An 18,194-nucleotide genomic window follows, 5' to 3' on the forward strand; every position below is an offset into this window, starting at 1 on the left:
AAGGCTAAATCTGAAAGGGAAAAAAATCCCTCTCAAAGACAGGATTCCTGCATGAGGTCCAGGGTTCAATCTTCACTAACTCCATTTAAAAATAAATAAATAAATAAGACAGCATCCTTCATCACATCTTACTGCCAAAGCAACTGTCTCCTATTAAATGCATGAGGCACTCTGTTCCATATTACCGCCCTGCCTGTTTTGCCTGTATATACCCAAGAAATCAGAAAACAAACGTGGGACTAACTGCTGTGAAAAATCAATGCCCGACGTTTTCTATTTTTATCATGACAATGAATGCTGGATTGTTGCATCTGAACACAAGAATGGGAATTATTCATGTAGAAGAAATCAGACATGAAACAAAGAGCTGCTCTGTAAGAAAAACGGGGTTGAACATTTCTGAACTAGAACCACTGCTTGAGATACCTCTTCAATTTTCCATTCCTACCTTCTTTTTCTGCAAAGCTTAATTGCTGCCTTGGAACTAGATTTTTTAAAAAATTGTTCTTATTCTTAGTATTTACCCAGTGTCTCTGGGAGAGTGGAAGCAGTGAGGGTCTGCTACAGTTATCTTTGGGTATCTTGACTCTTAGCACCTTGCATTCCTCTCTGCCAACCCTTATCACAGTGAAGTTTCAGCTTATCCAGGATTGAGGGTCTAAAATCAGCACATGAAATGAAAATAGCAGTCAGAATTACCATTATCAATCATTTAAATCTCCCCCAAAATACAACATGGGTAATTTGCATATAGTACTATATATATAAATGCACCATGTGCATAGGAATATCCTGTATGTAATAGATTATACAGGCAAACCATATCACTCAGTACTTTTGTCTTTTTCTTATCACTGGAATTAAATGATTAACATTTTATTGTCTACATGTATATTTTTTCTTCTGTACCACTGAAAGTAAGTTGCAGATATTATGACACATCCTTTTTAAGTACTTGAACATGCATCTGTGTCTTAACAGTAAAGACATTCTAGGGTGGCTTTTTGTTTGTTTGTTTTTGTTTTTTTTATAATGAAGTATACTCAGTTACAATGTGTCAATTTTTGGTGTACAGCACAATGTCCCAGTCATGCATATACATACATATATTTTTTTCATATTCTTTTTCATTAAAGGTTATTACAATATACTGAATATAGTTCCTTGTCCTATACAGAAGAAATTTTTTAAATCTATTTTTGTATATAGTGGTTAACATTTGCAAATCTCAAACTCCCAGATTTATCCCTTCCCACTGCCTTTCCCCAGTAACCATAAGATCGTTTACTGTCTACAAGTCTGTTTCTGTTTTGTAGATGAGTTCATTAGTGCCCTCTTTTTACACTCAGTATTATCAATACACAAAAAGGAGAGCATTCCGAATGGAAATCACAGAGGAGCACTTATGCTATGACTGTTTCTTGGATGATTATTTAACGCTTATCACTCATTAGTCTTTAATCTCCATACAGGCAGGGAACCTGCCTTATCTTGATGGCTTGTCTATCCTCTATCTCTATCTATGCCTAGCTCAGTTCTGCTCAATAATACTTGTCGGGGTGGGGCAGGGTATTGCTTAAGTGGTAGAACACAAGCTTAGCATGCACAAGGTCCTGGGTTCAATCCCCAGTACCTCCTCCAAAAATAAATAAATAAATAAACCTAATTGTCTCTCCCTCATAAAACAAATAAATAAATACATGTCAACTGATTAACTTAAAGGTGAGATGGGTGGACAGAGACAGTCAGGATGAGATTTGGTCCAGAACCAGCCTGCTCTACCACCATAATGACCCCAACAATGACGGTGTGTCCTATCAGCTGTCAGGCCCAAAAGATCACTTTTCTGAGCAACTCTCCTGCAGGATACTGGGCCACTGTGTCCTTCCCATCAGTCTGGGATGGATAACATTTGAACTCATAAAAGAAAAATGATCACCAATTTTGCCCACAGTTTCACTTCATGAATTTCAATGTTTACTGTTTTTAAAGTAATTCCTCTTATACGTGAATGCCATCATTAAAAATAGGTACAACAAAAGGGTATTAGAGTGAGTTTTATTTTCTTTTCCACATTTTCCTGTACTTTTTATACTGTTCTACAATGATTATATATTGGGTTTTTTGGCTACTAGAGGAATGGAAACAAAAGCAAAAATAAACAAATGGGACCTAATTAAACTTACAAGCTTTTACACAGCAAAGGAAACCATAGACAAAATGAAAAGACAACCTGCAGAATGGGAGACAATATTTGTAAATGATGCAACTGACAAGGGTTTAATTTCCAAAATATACAAACAGCTCATATATTTCAATATCAAAAAAGCCAAACAATCCAATCAAAAAAAAAAAAAAGAAAAGAAACCTAAATTGACTTTCTCCAAAGAATACATAGCGATGGCCAATAGGCCAGTGAAAAGATGCTCAACACCACTAATTATTAGAGAAATGCAAATCAAAACTACAGTGAGGTATCACCTCACACTGGTCAGAATGGCCATCATCAAGAAGTCTACAAATAATAAATGCTTGAGAGGATGTGGAGAAAAGGGAACTCTCCTACATTGTTGGTAGGAATGTAAATTGGTCCAGCCACTATAGAGAACAGTATGGAGGGTCTTTAAAAAACTAAAAACAGAGCTACCATATGATCCAACAATACTGTTCTTGGGCATATATCCAGAAAAGACAAAAATTAAAAAATGTACATGCACCCTAGTGTTCATAGCAGCAATATTTACAGTAGCCAAGACATGGGAGCATCCTAAATGTCTGTTGACAGGTGAATGGATAAAGAAGATGTGAGCTATACACACACACACACACACACACACACACACACACACACACACACACAATGGAATACTACTCAGCCATAAAAAAGAATGAAGTAATGCCGTATGCACCAACATAGATGGTGGACCTAGAGACTGTCATACTAGGGGGAGGATATAGCTCGGGCGGTAGAGCACATGCTTGGCATGCATGAGGTCCTGGGTTCAATCCCAAGTAACCTCTCTAAAAATAAACAAATAAACCTAATCACCTCCCCTCGCCAAAAAAAAGAAACGAGACTCATACTAAGAAAAGTAAGTCAATCAGGGAAAGACAAATATTATATGATAGATATCACTTATATGTGTAATCTAAAAAAAAAAGGGATACAAATGAATTTATTTACAAAACAGAAATAGACTCAGAGACAGAAAACAAACTTAGGGTTACCAACAGGGAAAGGTAGGGAGGGATAAATTAGGAGTTTGAGATTAGCAATAAAAAACTACTATACATAAAATAGATAAACAACAATGTCCTACTGTGTAGCACAGGAAACTATATTCAGTATCTTGTAATAACCTATAATGGAGAAGAATCTGAAAAGGAATATATGCACACACACATATACACACACACTTATAAATAACTGAATCCCTTTCCTGTATACCTGAAACTAACACAACATTATAAATCAACTATACTTCAATTTTAAAAAGAAATTCTTCTTATACATGAATGTCATCATTAAGAAATCAAGTATCACAAAAGGGGATGGGATTATGAGTTTTATTTTCTCTCCCACGTTTTCCTGTACTTTTTTATAGTGTTTTACAATGATTATATTTTGTTTTTAAAATCAGAAAAAAATGTTTAAAATATTAAGCATCACAAACCTTAACTCCCACTTTAAGCTACTTTAACCTCTTTAGGATTAAAGAGCCTCAATATCACACAATTTCAGATTGTGATAAAAGTCGAGAGACACTGTGTGAAAAAGTAACTGTGATCATTGTAAATATTGTTATTGTGAAGCAATACTGTTTGATTGCTTCTAACTTGGTGCCATTCTTAATAAAAACCAATCTCTTTCCATTAGTCCTCTTTTTGAGACAAAATTGCATTTTCAATGCTTTAATAAAAAAAAACCTCTTGACTTAAGTTTGCCTGGACTTCCATTCACCACTCTGAGGTAGGTATCATTTCCAGGATGTTACAAATGAGGGGTTTAATAAAGATTGGGGAACAAAGAGGGAGATAAGCCTCACTGCTTAGCTTCCTCACATTCAAAATGTGACTGCCATCTTATCATCACACACTCCTTAATTTTTAGTACTTTGACATTCTGACATAGATAATTTCCTTGCAGAGTTAGCTATCACCTGTATAATCCACACTCTCCAACTGTTCTATCTGCCAATACATACAAGGAGAAATAAAAAAGAAGTTGATCCACAAAGGTAACAGGCTGTAGAATGACTGCAGCTTCCTCACCTATCTCACGTCAAGCCAAGCACTGCTGAAGTGGGAGGAAAAGGGGCAGGGCACAGCCACTGAAGGAATGACACAGCAATTGAGGACAGGACAAACAGGATACAAGCAAGATGGCGGAAGACTGGACCTCCAGTAGACCTTCAGCCTCATGGCACACCCAAAGGTGCCATGACAGTTCCTAGGCTGACCATAAAAGGTCAAAAAGTGGGCAGAGGGGGGCATTTCCTGGAAATCCTCACTCCTTCCTCAAAGTAGTTGGAATAATCCTCCTACTTATTAGCATATGAAATTTCTGAGCCCATAAAACCTAACAACCCAGCACCTCATGGCAGCTCACGCTCTCCCTCTGTCGCTCTTGCTCTGGCTCTGTTGCTCTGTGTCTGATGTACTCACCTTCTGAGAAGGCCCGCACTCTGTCTGCAGATTGTGTATCTACTTTTACTTTAAACACCCACACACACCCCTCGGCTTCTCTCCCTCTCACCTTTCTGAGATGGCCCACATTCTGCCTGTGGAGTGTGTATCTCCTAAGCCATTTTCCCTTCTGAGAGAGACAGACCACACTCTGTCCATGGAATGTGTATCTCTCTAAATAAACTTATATTCACTTTACCATGCCTTCCTTGCTCTTGAATTCTTTCCTGTGCGAGGCAAGAACCTATTCTCCGCAACACTGCTTGATACATATACATCCTTCTACAGATAACATTCATTTCCTCTCTATGCTGGAAATCCCACTGAATTAGAGGATCACTGTAGTTCCAAACTGAAGGAATAGAATTAGATGAAATATGATGTCCTGGGAAGCACAGTGGGCTGACCTGACTTCTGAGCTCTGCTACCAGGAATAACTTCGGGTAAATTATTAAATCAGAAAGTCGAGCTGGGATAACTCTGTAAGCCATTTGAGTTCTAAAATTCCATTATTTATCAGATTCCAACTTGTAAGCATATCACAGTAACAACTCTGGTAACTACTTTTCTTTAGCAGTGTTGAGCTATTTGCATGATGTCTATAATTCACATTATTCTGATATATATATATATATATTCCTACTGCTGAAACATAAGGCTCTTGTAGTCAGTGGCAGATTTGGAATACAGCTGTATTACCTTCAACTGTGATCCTCTTCCTCTTAGGGCTACCTAGCTCCACAAGGTCAATGCTCTGACATGAGTCTCCTAAGGTCTACCTAGGTTCTGCTGTAAACACACTATAATTTAAGCTGGAAAACCACTACCCAATGTAACACCAGATATAATAACTCAGTATCTAACACAGACTGAGAGAAATTGTTACTTCATTTAAAATGAAACACAAAACATTAAAATTGATATTATGATGTCTTTTTGACCTTGAAGAGCACAGACCAAAGTAGTAACACATCATCTAATTATACTATTGACACTTTGCGGAATTTGGGGGCTTCATGTATTCTAAGTGAATCAGTCCCAAATCTACATCTCTGTGTCCAGCCCAGAGCAATCTCCTGAGCTCTAGACACATATATCCAGCTGTTGATCAGATTTCTCTCCTACTTTCCTGCCCGCAGACACCTGGAATCAACGTATCCCAAACTGAACTCATCATCTCGTGCTCCTGCACCCCAAATCTACTGCTCTCCCTTGGTCTATGATCTTACAGGACAGGACTGCCATAGTATTGGGGGCTTATGTTTTAAACTTTAGCATGTCGTCATTAATTCCCTTCTATCATGCCTAATTAGTTTTCAAGGCCTGTCAGGTCACGTCAACCCCACATCCGTCACCTCTCCCACCCATCTTCGCCTCCCCATGGCTATTGCCCTATCCCTTAGTTTAGACCGTAGTATCTCCTAGCTCTATTTCTGAAGTGATCCTCTTACTTAGGTCTCCCTGCTTTCAGCCCGTACCTTTCCCCCGCAACCCATGCTCACATTGCTGCCAGATAAGCTGCACAGATTTAAAATTTATGCTCTTCTACCCCAAAACTTTCAGGGGTTCCCTTATTCCTCTTGTTTTCAGACTTTAAAAAAAAACTGGCTGTCAATTTATTTTTTTTAACATTTTTTATTGATTCATAATCATTTTACAGTGTTGTGTCAAATTCCAGTGTTCAGCACAATTTTTCAGTCATTCATGGTCAATTTATTAAAAAGGCTTATTTAAGACTCTGCAATGCTGAGTTCAACCTTAACTCCTGGCTCAATACTGATGGGAGTAATCTGCTTAATCATCTCAGAAGGGCTGTGCAAGTCACCTATGTATCCTTATCAGAAAGGGCTCCCACCTCTTAGAACCTTCACCACAGTTTTCCTTGTAGTTTTTCTCAGAGTCTTAGTAGGCAGCCAAACTCGGTCCTTTCACTTTGAGATTCTAGCCCTCTCTGCCTCTGGGTAAGTCAGCATATCTCTTCACCAAAGATTTCATGTTGTGGCTGGTCAAGGTAATTCTAATTCAGTGAATTGCCACTTCTGGTTACTGGGGAGTCTGTCAGGCGTCTATAAAAGCCGGGGCAGCGGCACAGCATCCTCACCAGGCGAAACAGGGCTCCCGCAGCAGCGGGGATTGTGCCATCCTCAGAGAACCAGATTTTTTGTTTATTTTTCCAAATCAATTGAAGGCTTTCTCAGACAAATATCTGACACAGACCCCAATGTATAAAACAGATAAAAATGATATTTTATTAATATGAATTTATTTTGCAAGTTTAAAATCATTACATGGGCGGATGGAAATAGCTCAGTGGTAGAGCGCATGCTTAGCATACACGAAGCCCTGGATTCAATCCCCAGTATTTCCATTTAAAAATAAATAAATAAATAAAATCATGACATTCATGTATCATAAAATCAATCAATGAGGAAAAATGTTAAAATACAACAAATGTTAAAGGACCTTCTCTAGTCATCAAACCATAAGAAATGAGAACAAAAAGAAGAAAGAGGGGAAAAAAAAAGAGAGAGAGAGACCTACGAAAGATTGCTTTGGCTGCTCGGGGTCTTTTGTGGTTCCTTATAAATTTTGGAATTCTTTGTTCTAGTTCTTTGAGGAACATCGTGAATATTTTCATGGGGGTTACGCTGGATCTGTGTATTGCTTTAGGCAATGTAGCCATTTTGATAGTGTTGATTCTTCAAATCCAAGAGCACAAGAAATATTTCCATTCCTTTGTATCATTACGGTTTTCAGATTATAGGTAACCTCCTGGGTTAAGTTTATTTTGAGGTATTTTGTTGTTTTTGATGTAATGGAAATGTCTCTGCCAGTTATAAAATTCTGGTTTTTGAAGTGAAAAAAAAAGTGAATGAAAGGCTGCAAATGGCAAAATATCCTTCTTTTTTATGGGTGAGTTGTATTCCATTATATATGTGTGTGTGTGTGTGTGTATGCATGCTGCATCTCCAGTATCTATTCAATTGTTGATGTGCACTTAGGATGCTTCCGTATTGTGGCAATTATAAATAATGTTGCTCTTAATAGCAGGGTGTATGTATCTTTTTGAGTTAATTCTTATTTTGTGGTTGGCTTTATTCCTTTGATAACTATGTAAGTTTAAAAAGCTAAAGCTTTAAACATTCTTAGAAACAATGAACAGTACATTTATGTAAATTAAAAAATATAAGTGCAGTAAAAAAAAAAGATCTATCAAGCCATGAAAGAAATGGAAGAAACTTAAAAGACATATTATTAAATGAAATAAGTCAGTCTGAAACGGCTGCAAACTGTACGATTCTAACCAAATGACCTTCTGGAAAAGGCACAGCTACAGAAACAATAAAAAGATCATGGTTTCCAGGGGCCTGGGGAGAGGGAGGGAGGTAGGGATGAGTAGATGGAGCACAAGGGATTTTTAGAGCGATGAAATTAATCTGCATGATACTATAGTGGTGGCTACATGCCATTATGCATTTGTCAAAACCCACAGAATGTACAACGTCAAGAGTGAACCCTAATGTAAACTATGGACTTTGGTTGATAATAATGTGCCCATGTTATACCAAATACACAACACTGATGAGGGATGTTGAGGGTAGGGGAGTATATATGTGTGGGTGGGGAGCGCTGTGTGTGAACTCTGTATTTTCTGCTCAATTCTGTTGTGAACCTGAAACTACTCTGAAAGAATAAAGTCTATTAAAAATATAAATAAACAAATAAAATCATGACATTTATGTATCATAAAATCGATCAATGAGGAAAAATGAGGCTCTTCTGATAAACAGAAAAATCTGAAATCAAGAGTAAGGGAACTACATTCTTAACATCTAATTTATTTCTGTTTTTTATTTTGGTGGTACAGAATTGAGAAAATACTCAGATATGTAGCGGCAAATGCTAAACGTTTTGACAGTTATCTTGTAAGATGTCTTATTTGCACAAGAATCCAAATATGTCAAGCTTTAACATAATTTATTTTAATGTCTCTGACATGTTCATAAACATGTAGTTTATTATGGTTTCAAAATATATATTTCGGTAAATATTTTAATTTACAAAGTTAAATCAAATATCTATGTAACTCCTAAAGCACTTTTATAGAATCTTTGAGTTCATGAAACATAGTTTGAAACTCTTGCCATAAAAGTGCTTGGTGACCTAGCCACAATCTATTCTTCTAAACTCCTTGTTGTCTACTTCCTTTCACACATTCTTAAAAACAGTGAAAACTTGTTATGTTTTCCATATTATTAGTATTAGAATACATGTAAAATAAAACATACTAAATACAGAAAAGAATGAAATAGAGAAAAATTACGCATAATCCCCCAATCCAAGGCTAACTACTACAAATGTTTTATTGTAATTTCTTTCACTCTTTTACCATTCCTATTAAGATGGATAGCTATGGAGAACTGTGCCAAGCACTTAAATAGATTATCTCATTTAATACAAACACCCTATTAGGCAATTAATGTTACTCATTACATTTAACATTGAGGAGAGGATCAAGTAGGCTGAGTAACTTGCCCAATGTCACATAGTAAAGCAGAGCTGGGCTTCAGTCCACTATGTGCCTGATTCCAGAGACTATGTACTTAACCACGACACTGTATTGCTTCCCTTTTCATGCCCTCTTTCATGTACTTTAACTCTGTCCACTTTAATTTTCTGTTCTTTGAAGATATCTTCCGCTGCTCATGCCATTTCCTTTGCTAGGACTGCCCCCTTCCCCGCTTCTGCCTAGCCAAATCCTACTAACCATCCAAATGTCACCTACTCCTCAAAGCTTGTCTAATCCACCCTCCGCTCTCCTCCTAGAGCGCCCACTACTTTTTCCTGTAGTCCATCTGCTTCTTCCTGCCTTCCCCTCCCTCCCACACTCTAACAGAGACAGCAGGGGTTTACTAAAGTTGTTGGTACTGAGTGACTAGTGGCCCTGCTCCAGTTCCCACACTTTAGACTTGGGCCTGAGCAGTCACACCAGGATGCAGCTATGCAGGGCTAGAGGGAGATGGTCAGCCCTCAGATACTAAGTGAATCTGAAATTCCTATGCATGAAAGTCAAAAAAACCATTCCTGCTGTGATCTGGGCAGAGCCAACCTGCGGCCCCTCCTGCAGGGCTGCCTGCTGCATTTCGAACTTCTCGTCCCCTCATGGCTGCCGGTGACATTACTTTGAAGAGGATTTCCTCCTGATAAAGTCATTCACAATGCCAGCTTTGTGATTGGCCCTGGGTTCTACAAAGGCAGCCTTAGTACCAAAACAAGTTTTCTTTCCTTTATTCCAAAATTTTTGTGGCCTCCCCCCTCAGGAGGCCACTGCAATTGAAAATCAATGTTCTGGATCGGAGATTATGAAACTTAGTTCCATGGAACTGTGTTTCCAGGCTTCACAAGTCATCCCTAGGGGTCCTTGAAAGAAAGTGTGGACATGTTTATCTAACCCACTTGGTTAAGGGTGAGAGCGAGAGATTGTCTGCACACATGCCAACTGGAAAGTGGCCTCACGTGCCTAGGGCGGGAAACCGTGAACCTGCTGGATGCGGGCCATTTGTAGAAAGACAATTTGCCAATGTATTTCTGATACGCCACATCCTTACTTCAGGGATGTAGGAAAATGTGAATCTCCAGCCTGAATTTTGCCCTAAATTCAAGATCCATATGTCCAACTGCTTACCAGACATCTTTACCTAGGTGTAACAGACAGATCCAGTTTCATATGTGGAAATGAGCTCCTGATATTCCTTTTACCCCCAACGCACCCAACCCCACCCTTCCAGTTGGTAGATAACCCCAATCTTACAGTTCTTCTGATCAAAAACCTTACTGTCATTCTTAACTCCAGAGCAAATCTTGCTGGTCCTACAGCCAGAGGTAGACCACTGTTCACCACTCCATTGTCACCATTCTGTCCCAAGTCAACACCACTTCCCTTCTGCATTATCACAAGGCCCTGCTAACAGGTTTCCCTGGTCTCCCCTTGCCCACATTCAGTCTATTTTCCACCCAGCAGCCAACCAGGGTGGTACTGTTAGAACTTAACAACATCTACTCAAAACCCTCCAGGAACTTCTCATTTTACTCACAGTGAAAGCCTCGCTGCCCCTTGAATATATCAAGCACACTCCCACCTCAGGGCTCTGCCCTTGCTCCTTCTTCCACCCAGATCTCCACAGGGCTACCTTCTTCATCGTCTTCGAATGTTTACTTCAAATTCATTTTCTCATCTTCTCATTCCCATCACCTTCCCTAGCCACACTTAATAAAACTGCAAAACAAATATCCTAACCCTCTCCAATCTCCCTTCCCTGTTTTGCTATTCCTCTTAGGACTATCATCAGCTAAGAGACAATGCATTTTGCGTTATTTATCATGGTAGTTGGCTGACTACTCCACTAGAAAGTTAGTTCCGTGAGAGCAGGAAATTTTATCTGTTTTAGTCAGTGCTGTATCAGCAGGGTCAGAACAGTGCTTGGCAGTAGTCACTCAACCAATGTTTGTTAAAGTGAATGGATATGGAATGAATGAAAGATACCAAATCTGGATGAAGAATGGATTCACCCTACTTTAATGATTTTCAAATGATATTCAGAGACCCAAATGACCCCTTTCAAGGAGAAGGGAAGGGACACAAGGGGGTAAGATTCTGGATCCCCCAGCCCCCCTGCTTTAACCAGAGCAGATCTTACATACTGTCTTACATATTGTCCATTTATGACAGCTTTGTGTTGAAGAAAACATTACTTGGATGTATTTTTAAGAATTGTTTGAAAATGACTGCCCGAAATCTAAAGAAATCAGGGACTATAACCTTTCCAGGCTAAGAACAATGAGCTGCTTCAGGGAATGGCTACATCAGGTACTCTCTAGTTCCATCATCCTCAAATTGGGCTCTTGACCATGTGGTCCAGGTATCCCCAAGAATGCCACAGGAGATAAAACATAGCACATTTTCCTGAGAAGCACCTTTATCCCAAATTTGGGAGCAAATATTAATTTTCTTTTGAAACAGTGGGTAGAGCAGAATAAAAACTTGTCATGAATTTAGTAAATGAAACATAAGCTTTAACAGAAATTGTGTATATGTACGAAGCCACTTCAGACTACTCATTTACTGACTTGCCAGAAGATCAACGTATACTTTTCTCCACCATTAAGAAAAGCAGAATTGTTGCAGAAGCACTATATCCAGGTGGTCTGTACCATGGGAGGAAGAAGAAACTGGGACACAAAGAAGTATTATCAAGATAGCCTAAAAGCACACTGCTGGTGGGAATGCAGGTTGGTGCAGCCACTGTGGAAAACAGTATGGAGATTCCTCGAAAGACTAGGAGTAGACTTACCATATGACCCAGAAATCCTGTTCCTGGGCATATATCCAGAAAGAATCCTACTTCCAAAAGACACCTGCACCCCAATGTTCACAGCAGCACTATTTACAGTAGCCAAGACATGGAACCAGCCTAAATGTCCATTAACAGATGACTGGATAAAGAAGATGTGGTATATTTATACAATGGAATACTATTCAGCCATAAAAACCAACAACATAATGCCATTTGCAACAACATGGATGTCCCTGGAGAATGTCATTCTAAGTGAAGTAAGCCAGAAAGAGAAAGAAAAATACCATATGAGATCACTCATATGTGGAATCTAAAGAAAAAAAAAAGAAATACAAAACAGAAACAGACTCATAGACATAGAATACAAACTTGTGGTTGCCAAAGGGGCAGGGGGTGGGAAGGGATAGACTGGGATTTCAAAATTTGTAGATACTGACAGGCGTATGTAGAATAGATAAACAAGATGATACTGTATAGCACAGGGAAATATATACAAGACCTTGTGGTAGCTCACAGTGAAAAAAAAATGTAACAATGAATATATGTATGTTCTTGTATAACTGAAAAATTGTGCTCTACACTGGAATTTGACACAACATTGTAAAATGACTATAACTCAATAAAAAATGTTAAAAAAAAAAAAGATAGCATAAAAGCACAAGACAAGCCTACCTGCAGTAAGTAGTTCCTTACAGTAATGCTTTAATTTAACATTGGCCTGGAACTTTGTGCTGATCATGTAGGATGTTCCAAGCCCTCTCCGCACACTGTACAAATACCACTAGAACTTATGTCACAGTCAGAGCCTTTGGTTTTTCCTGCTGAAGTAGGAAACAACATTAGATTTCCTGTAGCTCAGGGCATGTGGATAGAACAGCTTCCCCTGGTAGGCATGGGCTAATGGATAGAATAGCAAAACCTAGAATTGCAGTGAAGCATTTATTTCATTCTAAACATACGTATTGAGCACCTACTCAGTACTGAGATTAAAAAGAAAAAAGTATGACATTGTTTTTTAAAACAATTACCATGATTATAATTATCTAACCAATTAAAACTGTGCTAATAGTAATTACGAATGGTGATAGTTGCAAAATGTATGTACATCATAAGTGTTCCCACTTATTACTAAGTCTGAGAGCTTCCATGGGATATGATAAGCCTGCAGCTGGGAAGCATAATTTTTACTAGCAACATTTTCCACAGTAGCTATCATTCACGTTGGATTTACATTATTTATTGGTTCCTTAGGACCAGAGTCATGAATGAGGGGGTGGTTGACCTCCACAACTGATCTATGTGGCTCCTACATACTAGGAAATAATAAAGGTGAAGAGTTCTGGATTGAAAAAAAAAACAACAGTTCTTCCACGAGCTCTGCCACTAAATCTCTGCATCACTTCACCTCTCTGAACCTCAATTTCCTCATCTGTAAAAAGAGGGCTTTGGTGGACGAGATCTCCTTCAATGCTCCTTCCAGCTCTGACATTCTATGAGACTATAAAACCCACATTCCCAGCAAACCACTCAGTGCATGTACATATTCTAAAATAGTCAACACCACCGACACGTAAGGACTCGAAGTGTGTGAAAGAGTAATCAGGGGGAGCCCAGTAAACAAATGGACCTTGCTCCTCGGTCTCATTTTCAACAGACATGAGCAAGAATTCAAAGTCCAAGAAACAGCACGGCCTCACCCCTTCTCACACCCCATTCCAAAGAAAGATTAACCCTTTAGCATTTCCAAAGTCAAATCAGGGACTGTCAACAAATCCAAATCTAATCTAACAAGCCCCACGATGCTGGCTGGCCAATGAGGGGAAAGCACTGAACAGAATGTGAACAGTTACACTTAGTGATTTGGATAGGATGGTTTTAAGACTACCTTGGCAAGTATCGGTCTAACCAAAAGGTCAGGAAGACCACGGGGACTAGGCAGGAGGGTGAGAACACCCATGTGAGAAAAGAAGTGGATGGCTGGCCAGTCTTCAGGTCTCCATAGGTCTTCTCTGAGAACAACAGCATTTCTTTCTAGATGCTACCTGGCCACACACCCACTTGATCTCCTTTCACTGTGGGTTTTTTAAGTAAAGTACTGTGCTACCAAATAACCCAGGGCCAGAGCTGGAGGGCTGCTAGAGAGGGTCAAGGCCAGGGCTCCACCTGGTAGCAGGAAGGCCTAATTCTGCACATGTTTTGTGAAACCAACACAGATCCAAAATAACTTTTATTTTTGAGGACGTGTGAGATGAGTACATACTCTCCTGTTCCTCCAGATAGCCACCACTCCTGGACTTACACCGAGAAGCCTGTCCCCAAAACACGTCTGAGTTTGACCTAAGAGTCAGAGACCAGACCTCTCTGTGGCACCACTCGCTCTCTTACAGTCTCCCTCCCTCTGCTGCTGACCCCTCAAGGCTCAGCCTCAGCTTGGGCTCCAGCAGCTTTCCAAAACTAACCACCCCAACATCGAATCAGTCCAGAGCTTCTCTGAGAGGGGACTTAATGAGAAGGAACTTAATTTGGACCTCACAGGGCTTCCCCCTGCACGGCCACCCCAGCCAATACCAGAAGCACTTTGAAACGGGCCTGCATAGTAAGCACTGGACTTTTTGCTCCACTGCAGACTGGCGACCCCTGCAGGCCAGGGTGGGCTCAGCTAGTTCTCTGAAAGAAAGCAAGATAGTCCCTAGGAGGCAGTTCATTTGCCTTTTTGTCAGGATGTTTCCCATGTTGTCCTGGAAGTGCCCACATTCAAACACTATGTCCCCTGTGAGACCACCTGGTTTAATTTGTTGTTCAAAAAATATAATTACCTTCCTTAGACACATAACTATGCAGGAGAAAGAGACAGCTCAGGTAATATTTCTTTGGCAAAGAGATAGATAGACAAAAGTGTCTTTTTGTTTTCTTTTTTCCCTCTCTAGTATCCTTTCCATCAAATTCATTCTCTATCTCTGACAAGAGGCTGGCTTATGTACTTACCTTCATTTCAAACTAAGACATTAGAATCTATGCTTGGCATTAGCAGAAGCTGGAGTAGTGAAGATAAAGTTGATAAATTATTATTTAAATCAAAGGATGAAAACTGGAGGTCTACAGCCATGTTCTGTGTGCCTCGTAGTGACTTGTGCCGTTTTTAAAAGGCTACTAACATTGGAAAAGTGGGAGACTTCACATAAAAAATCGTATTTCTAGTGTTTCTATTGTAGAAAAGAGCAATGAAATAAGAGCTGGTTCTTTGAAAAGATATATAAAATTGATAAACCTTTAGCCAGACTCAAAAAAAAAGGCCCAAATCAATAAAATCAGAAATGAAAAAAGAAGTTACTAATAACACCACAGAAATACAAAGAATCAGAAGAGAGTACTATGAGAACTACATGCCAATAAAATGGACAACCTAGAAGAAGTGGACAAATTCCTATAAATGTACAATCTCCAAGACTGAACCAGGAAGAAATAGAAAATACGAACAGATCAATTACAAGTAATGAAACAGAATCAGTAATTTAAAAAACTCCCAACAAACAAAAGTCCAGGAACAGATGGCTTCACAGGTGAATTCTAACAATATTTAGAGAAGAGTTAACACCTATCCTTCTCAACCAATTCAAAAAATTTCAGAGTAAGGAATGCTTCCAAACTCATTCTACTAGTTCAGCTTCACCACGATACCAAAGTCAGACAAAAATAATCACAGAAACAGAAAATCACAGGTCAGTATCACTGATGAACATAGATGCAAAAATCCTCAACAAATTATTAGCAAACTGAATCCAACAAAACAAATACTCAAACCATGTTTCCTGGTTGACTGGCTGACTGATTGGTTGGATGGAAGAATGAGTGGATTTCTCCCATAGTCCATTCACTACTTCATCATTTTGCTCTCTTCACCATTTCTCCTTTAGGAGCCTGCAGGTGGAGTTAATCATCTAGCTATAAAAGGGAAGCGAAGGTAGTAAATACAAAAAGGTTTTGACACCCATATCAGGCATGAATATAGATCATTTGTCCCACATGGGTACTGATGCATAAGACCATTCAGTCATGATCATAGCCTCCCTGCTACTGAGGCTTGGCCTTACCCCAGCAGACCGACCAGTAATTGCCCTCTTGACTATGTATGTCATCCTTAAGACTCTCTCCTGTGAATGTCAGTCCTAAAAGGCACTGCCCAGAATTCCACCTAGCTCTGGCCCAACAGACTTAAAAAACAATTGAGGATAGGACTTTTGAAGACAACATAGTTTGATGGTGCTCATCATCTGTCCTTTAATTCCCTGTAGAACAGACCACTATAAAGTTTGCTGGAACTAATGTTTATTTGTTGAAGATTACTTCATGTCTCCTATTAGCCTTTCAAAAAATTATTAGTCACTTTTGCCCTGTGTGAACAAAACTGTAAGCAGTCACCAGGATTAAACACAATTTTCATACCATATTCCTTTCCAATCCATTCAGACAATTTCTGTTCCTCTCCATGGAAACATTTATTCTAGATTTATCCTAGATCCCAGATCACATAAGCTGGAAATAACCTCAGAGATTGCCTACTCCAATTTCCTCATTTTAAAATGTGTTTCCTATTCCTATTGTAACAAATTACCACAGATGTAGTGACTGAAAACAACATTTATTCTTTTACAGCTCTCGAAATCAGTCTCACTGGGCTAAAAGTCAACGTGTTGGCAAGGCTGTTTCCTTCTGGAGGCTCTAGAGGAGAATCCTTATCCTTGCCTTTTTCAGCTTCCAGTGGCCTTCATTTCTTGGCTTGTAGCCCCTTCCTCCATCTTCAAAACATATTACTCCAACCTCTGCTTCAATTACCATATTACCACTTCCTCCTCTGACTGCTTCTGCATCCTTTTTTTTTAATTGAGGTGTAGTTGATGTACAATATTATATAAGGTTCAGGTATACCATGAAAAGATTAAATCATCTTGAAATGATTCGAGCATGGTGATCAGGAACCACCTCCCTTTTCCAGACAATTATCTGTATATTTTGGCATGGCCTCCCGGAGTTACTTTAATGGCGGAAGCTTCAGACCAGATCAAGAAGAGGGCCAGTAGGAGTGACATAGAGAAGAGGTGGGCCAGACTGGAGTTCTCAAGATGGTCCAGAGTGACCAAGGCTAAGCTGATCAGCAGGAATGTATAGTCTTGTTGAGAATTCTGAAAATTGCTTTAACAAGTAGAATATAGATGTACATTACAATCAATATGTGAACAAATCAATAGTATTCTATTAGCATCCATTAAAGGTCTAAGGAAATAGATATGTTTCAGTAGGAAATGTACATAAAATAAAACACAGAAGGTTAGTGACATAGTCATGGATAGTGAATCAAATTAAGTTCTTACTGAGACAGATGCAATTTTCTCTTAATGATATTTAATAAGGGATTTAAAAAAAACTTTTGAAATACAGTAGTATGGTAAGTTCTGTATTCATAAATAATTTCCATCACACTTAAGTGGAATCCATAAATCTTATATTCATGACAAATTGAACTCTGTGCCTCCTAACCTGACCGTGAATGAGTGGTGGTGACTTTTCTGAGAGTGTAGTGGGAATACAGAAAACTCTCATTTTCTATTTATTCTGATTACCACATAGAAAGCATAAATTCTATTTACAATAGAGTCATGAAAAAGAAGTACTCTATCTTTCAGTTACAGTTAAATTCACACTAAGCATAAAATTATTGATTGCTGCCCAGATAAAAGCTACAAAGCTATAAAGATCAATGAATTTAAGTGGCACCAACTGGAGTGAACATGAAATCAGCCAATAAATTTAGAACAGTGCCTCCCTAAAGGGGAATTATCATCACACTCAACATTTTATCTCTGTGGGCAAACATGTCCGTACAGAAACAGTGCATTCTTCTCTACAGGCAAGCCATGGAAATCCAGTTTCTGTATTCTATGACTAACAAAGAATTCACAATGAAAACAAAAAATAATCTTTTGAAGAAAATGATGGAGCCTCCAAACAAAACAAAACAAAACAAAACAAATTTGATATCTTCACACATATCTCTGATTCCCAAACAGCGGATTCTTACTATTTCTCCTCCAAGTTAACCAGCTACCACTTCACCCAGACACTGGAAACACTTAATCCCTCCTTCAAGGGTTCTAG

The 18,194-nt window shown here is 38.9% G+C and overlaps 1 pseudogene; it reads right to left on the minus strand.

Annotated features, from left to right (window-relative positions):
* Nucleotides 1-6,416: 6,416 nt before the first annotated feature.
* Nucleotides 6,417-10,636, minus strand: LOC140692029 (small ribosomal subunit protein uS10-like; annotated as a pseudogene).
* Nucleotides 10,637-18,194: the final 7,558 nt, after the last annotated feature.

Source organism: Vicugna pacos, chromosome X (assembly GCF_048564905.1).
Source record: "Vicugna pacos chromosome X, VicPac4, whole genome shotgun sequence".
NCBI lineage: Eukaryota > Metazoa > Chordata > Mammalia > Artiodactyla > Camelidae > Vicugna > Vicugna pacos.